Source organism: Neophocaena asiaeorientalis, unplaced genomic scaffold (assembly GCF_003031525.2).
Source record: "Neophocaena asiaeorientalis asiaeorientalis breed wild unplaced genomic scaffold, Neophocaena_asiaeorientalis_V1.1 scaffold57, whole genome shotgun sequence".
Taxonomy (NCBI): domain Eukaryota; kingdom Metazoa; phylum Chordata; class Mammalia; order Artiodactyla; family Phocoenidae; genus Neophocaena; species Neophocaena asiaeorientalis.
Genome location: NW_020172731.1, coordinates 4,148,843 through 4,154,793, shown reverse-complemented (window position 1 = coordinate 4,154,793; position 5,951 = coordinate 4,148,843). Strand labels below are relative to the sequence as shown.

General features: G+C 38.8%; 1 non-coding gene across 1 annotated transcript; it reads left to right on the top strand.

The window, feature by feature from the left end:
- Positions 1–1,194: 1,194 nt before the first annotated feature.
- LOC112396616 (small nucleolar RNA SNORD28) lies at positions 1,195–1,268 on the top strand. Its single transcript, XR_003002607.1, has one exon. It is a non-coding gene; the product is annotated as a small nucleolar RNA SNORD28 (small nucleolar RNA).
- The last annotated feature ends 4,683 nt before the right edge of the window (positions 1,269–5,951 follow it).

The window sequence follows — 5,951 nt, the reverse complement described above, 5'->3', positions numbered from 1 at the left end:
GAACCCATTAGAGAAGCTGCCACCTCAAAGTTCCTTAAAAAAATGGATGTTGAGGGCTTCCCTGGTGGTGCAATGGTTGGGGGTCCGCCTGCCGATGCAGGGGACACGGGTTCGTGCCCCGGTCCGGGAGGATCCCACGTGCTGCGGAGCGGCTGGGCCCGTGGGCCATGGCCGCTGGGACTGCGCGTCTGGAGCCTGTGCTCCGCAACGGGAGAGGCCACAACAGTGAGAGGCCCGCTTACCGCAAAAAAAAAAAAAAATGGATGTAGAGAAATCTTGTATAATCCTTTGAAAATGGTATGTCAAGAAAGTAACAAATAAAAATAAATGAAGGAAACCAGAAAAAGGAAATATGAGGCATTAAAATATATCATTAGAAATCAGATCAATAAAACTAGATTAGAAATTTAATGAAGTGGGGGAGAATTCTTGTATCGTTTGTTGCTGAGGGAAGGCAGCCTCATTTGTTTTTTTGGACCTAAATGTCTCTTTCTCCACCCCAGATTTGACATTATTATTCAGTACTGTTCTGATCAATGTAAAGACCTGTGTTAGTCTCAATTGTTGCTGTAAAAAATTATCACAAACTTAGTGGCATAAAACACATAAATTTATTATCTCACAGTTATGTAGATCACAAGTCTGACACGGATCTGAGAAAACATCCAGGGGTAGGCAGGGCTGCAATCCTTTCTGGAGGCTGTGGCAGAGACTTTCCCTGCTTTCAGAAGCCACTCATATTCCCTGGCTCAAAGCAGGCAGTGCCCGGCCCTTCTAATGTCTCATTTCTCTGACCTTCTTCTGTCTTCACATCCTTCTCAGACTGAAGCCGAGAAAGATTCTCTGCTTTCAAGGACTGCTGTGATTAGACTGGGGCCATCCAGACAATTTCTCCATTTTAAGGCCCGCTGAATAGCAACCTTAATTCCATTTGAAACCTGAGTTTCCTTTTGCATATTCACAGGTTCCAGAGACTAGGACATGAACATCTTTGAGAGGCCATTATCCTGCCTACCACAACATGGGACAAGAATAGAAGGGAGAACTTTTTTAACAAGCTGGGATATAATTGCTAATATGTTTAGATAATAAGATGATACCATGGCCTATTGGGAGTATGATGGTCTATGTATTTTTTTGCATTTTATAACTTTTCCTGTCATGAGTATTATCTTTATTAAAGAAAAATAATGAGTTGGATAATTTGATTGACATTTTTATCATCTGTGAGGTACCACAGTTAATAGCATGTTAGAGTTCTAAAGGCAGTTTCTGTTAATGAAAAAAATTTTAAGAAGAAAGAAAAACAATAAACCTTGTATTTAAAATAGTAAAACTATTAGGTACACATCTATAAAAGGAACTTTACTGAGAAACAAAATAATATTTGAAAAACACAAGCATGCTAAGTCCTGAGACTATAAATTCAACTGTTTCAGAATTAATTTAGAAGTTTAATGTTATTTTTAATAAAGTTACCATGGGGAGCATTTAATATAATTTTCTTTTAGAATTGAACCACATTTTAACAAAATGTATTTGGCAGAATAAACAGTCTAAACAATTTAGACTATTTTGAAAAAAGATGAGGATGGTCGGAAAGGATTTTCCCATCAGATATAAAATGAATTTTGAAGCTGCAATGCATGGAACTGAAGTAGATATGTCAGAAATAGGCCATACGTGTAGTACTCTTCTGAATCAAATACTACTGGTGTATATGCAATACAGTACCTGTTTGAAGAGTGAAGGCAAATAAATGTTTGTATTGGGTACTTGCCAAGGAGATTCAAGGTTTGATACAGAAGAGGAACCCCAGAGATCATTCAACTTGTTAAAAATTAAACACTTGATGGAAATTTATTTCTTCTTAGCAAAACTGTCATGTCTTTTAGAAAAGTAATGTCTCTTATCATTGAAAGAATTTTTATTATTGAAAATTTTCAGCTTTAGATGAAGTCATGAAACCTCACTCAGATACTTATTTCATTATGTCTCAAAGGATTTCGATTTTTTTAAAAGACATTTTTTCTTATAATTTATATATCACCAAAACAACAGCTGGCATTTGGGAAATCTTATTTTAAAACTCCAAATATCCAAGAAAATCATTCAAACTCTCCAACTTCTACTTGACATCTGTTAAGGCTCAATCATCCAGTCTACCACACTCAAACCTGTAGTCTGACAAAATCTTATTTATTGACTTGCAAGCATGGGAGCGCACTGCAGAGGAAACATGAATGGTGCTCTCCAGAGGGGGAAGAAGGTGCCATCTCTGTAAGGTTTGGGTTCCTGATGAAGGATTCTGAGGCAGCTCTCAGGGAAGGGAGACCAGTTCTGGGTTGGATGCTGTTTCTGCAGCAGGATTAGGAGAAGCAGGGATAAAATAGGAACTGGGTGCTATCCTGAGGCAGGGATGGTTTAGTAACTGAGTATCTCCAGTAATAGATGGGTGAGGATAGAAAAGCAGGGTTGGAGGCATCATTAGTAACAAAGCAGTGGTCACACAAAGAGGGGAGTTTGTGATGGCATTTTATAGCTGCATGACCTTGGAAGAAACAATGTTTCCTGTTAAGTTTGCAGCTGGTTTTATCTGTGTCTGTCCTCCCAGCATGATTAATGGCAGGACTACTTTTTTCTTTTTCAGTCCAAGCTGATTTTCAGTCCTTCAGTCCCAGACAGATTTTACTCTTTCACATCTACAGAACCAACTCTACTTGAATTTTCCTGTTAATAGCTTCTGAAAATAGCTATATGCATTGACAACCAGCTTTATTTTAACAATTCAAGAGAAAAACAGTGTGAATTTATGTTGTTGTTATTCAAAATTATGCTATGAAGACATGGATTAATGACTAGGAAAAATCAGTTTAAGATTGTTTTAGAGTTTGGTTTTGAGTTTCAATATAAAGGAGAGAGAAAATAAACACATTGGAGACAAGTTCTAACAACTGATCAGATATGACCCAGGGTATTCGCGTGAGCCGGAGCTGGGCCACGGGTGGGAGAGGGAGAGGAGGAACCGTCTAAAAGTGTGAAGAAATGAGCACATAACATCTGGTCCTTCTTTGATTACCCTCTTTACATAGTTCTTTGTCAGACTAACACTGATACTGCAGTCACCACTTTCTTGTGCTTCTTCTCATGTCTTTCCTTCCCTTAGTCTTAAGAACCTTTGGAAAGCGGGTCCTTCTAGCAAGGAATAGACTCAGAGGAAGAAATGAACTCCCCAGCTTTGTTCTGCTCTCCTCTTCCACATCCTTCCTTCCCGTCCTCCCCTTCCCAACCCTCCATTCCTCCCTCTTCCTTATTCAAACTACATTCACAATTACTCTCCCCCACCTCCTCCCATGGAAAATAAATACATGCAAAGAGACATCAAGGGTGGTTCTTCTATGCAAGAAAGAAATGATTAGATCTGTAGACAAACATCTTCAAAGGACTGCTGAAATTGGAACTAGAACAATGCTGAATTGGCACGTGAAAGTGTTTACACAGCTACTAGAAAAAGTCAACATAAAACTCCTAGGGAAGGGAAAAAGCATTTGCCCTAGAGAAGGGTATAGAGAATAAGCAAAACAACCTCTAAATGTGCATAAACTAAAATTAAGGGGTAGAAAATTGGGATGGGGAAGAGTGGACTCATTATATTGACAAAGAATCTTATTAAACATAAAGGGAAACAACTACAATTATTCTCTGGGAAATATGGGTTCTCTGGGATATCAGTATTTTAGAAGCATTGCTATGTACAAGGTTTGGTCAACAAATGATCCTAAAATGTGAACTACATGCTAGAAAATAGAATGGAAAAGGCAGTGACAATTTGAGTATGCAGTCTTTATAATGTTTTGCTATTTAATATTTGTGGAGGTTCTGTTGGTGTGGTGGTGGGAAGAAAGTCATGAAAGTTGAATTAAACCAGCGTTGAACAATGTGCAATCACCTTAAGTATGTCTTTGTTAGATATTATTAACGTTTGTGATTTCTAGTAGTAACTTAGAAGGGAAATCCATATTTCTTACAGTGAAATAAAATTTTAAACATTGTTTTTCATTGGGAGGAAGGGCAAGTGAAGAGTAGGACTGAGTAACTGAAATGGTAAGAAAAAACTTGCCTGAGTATCTGTTGCAGTGGAAATTTAGGGATTTGCCTTTTCAAGTTTGGATAAACACAATTTGAAAATGGTGTTAAAGAAATAAGAATGCTGTTAGCTAACATGTGAATTATGTATAGAGATAACATATTGAGCCCAAGAAAAAACGAAGCTGAAACATTCTGGTTCAACATACCTGTCTACAAGATATCAAGGGAATGTAATTAAAATAAAAAATTAGGGATAAGAATGCTAAGACTTCCCCCCAATGTTCACTGCAGCACTATTTACAGTAGCCAAGACATGGAAGCAGCCTAAATGCCCATAGAGAGGAATGAATAAAGAAGATGAGGTACATATATACAATGGACTATTACTCAGCTATAAAAAAGAATGAAATAATGCCATTTGCAGCAACATCGATGGACCTAGAGATTATCAGACTAAGTGAAGTAAGTCAGACAAATATCATACGATATCACTTATATGTGAAATCAAAAAAAAATGATACCAATGAACTTATTTAGAAAATAGAAACAGACTCACAGACTTCAAAAAAAAAATTATGGTTACGAAAGGGGAAAGGTGGCAGGGAGGGATAAGTTAGGAGTTTGGGATTAACATATGCACACTGCTATAGAAAAAATAAATAGTCAACAAGGACCTACTGTACAGCACAGGGAACTCTACTCAGTATTCTGTAATAACCTATATGGGAAAAGAATCTGAAAAAGAATGGACATAAGTATATGTATAACTGAATCACTTTGCTATACACCTGAAACTAACACAACATTGTAAATCAACTATACTTTAATATAAAATAAAAATTAAATTAAAAAACTTACTGGGCTCAGGAACATAGGACAATTGTAGTAGTTTTCTGTCTGACCTATCTGCATACCATCCCTTCCCTACCAATTTACCATTGCTAGATTATTCTTCCTAAAATATGGCTTTTGTTATATCACTTTTGGGCTCAAAAGTCTTCAGCAGCTGGATATTGTCTCCAAAATGAAACCCCAAAGCCTCCAAAAACAAAAAAAGAATGTTAAGACTTATAAAGAAAAATATTTGGGACTTCCCTGGTGGCACAGTGGTTAAGAATCCACCTGCCAATACAGGGGACACAGGTTTGAGCCCTGGTCCGGGAAGATCTCACATGCCGCGAAACAACTAAGCCTGTGAGCCACAACTACTGAGCCTGCACTCTAGAGCCCACCAGCCACAACTACTGAGCCTGCGTGCCACAACTACTGAAGCCCACACACCTACAGCCCGTGTTCCGCAGCAAGAGAAGCCACTGTGATGAGAAGCCCGCGCACCGCAATGAAGAGTAGCCCCCGCTCGCCACAACTAGAGAAAACCTGTGCGCAGCAGCAAAGACCCAACGTAGCCAGAAAGAAAGAAAGATATTTTTAGAGACTTGAAACCATCATAGAATGAAGAAATATTATTCAATTGCCGTAAAGTGTAAATATCTACATTAAATAGGAAAAAAAAAACCTTATCTAACCTTTTCTGACATGGACGGGAAAATCTTAGATATTTACAAATGAAATACAAACAACCTAATATTTGAAAAAGTGATTGACAAGAGTTAGTCTGTATGAAATCAGGCATATGAGATTGTTGATATAAAATTACATTTGACTCGGGGCTTCCCTGGTGGTGCAGTGGTTGAGAGTTCGCCTGCCGATGCAGGGACACGGGTTCGTGCCCCGGTCTGGGAGGATCCCACATGCCGCGGAGCGGCTGGGTCCGTGAGCCATGGCCACTGAGCCTGCGCCTCCGGAGCCTGTGCGCCGCAACGGGAGAGGCCACAACAGTGAGAGGCCCGCGTACCGCAAAA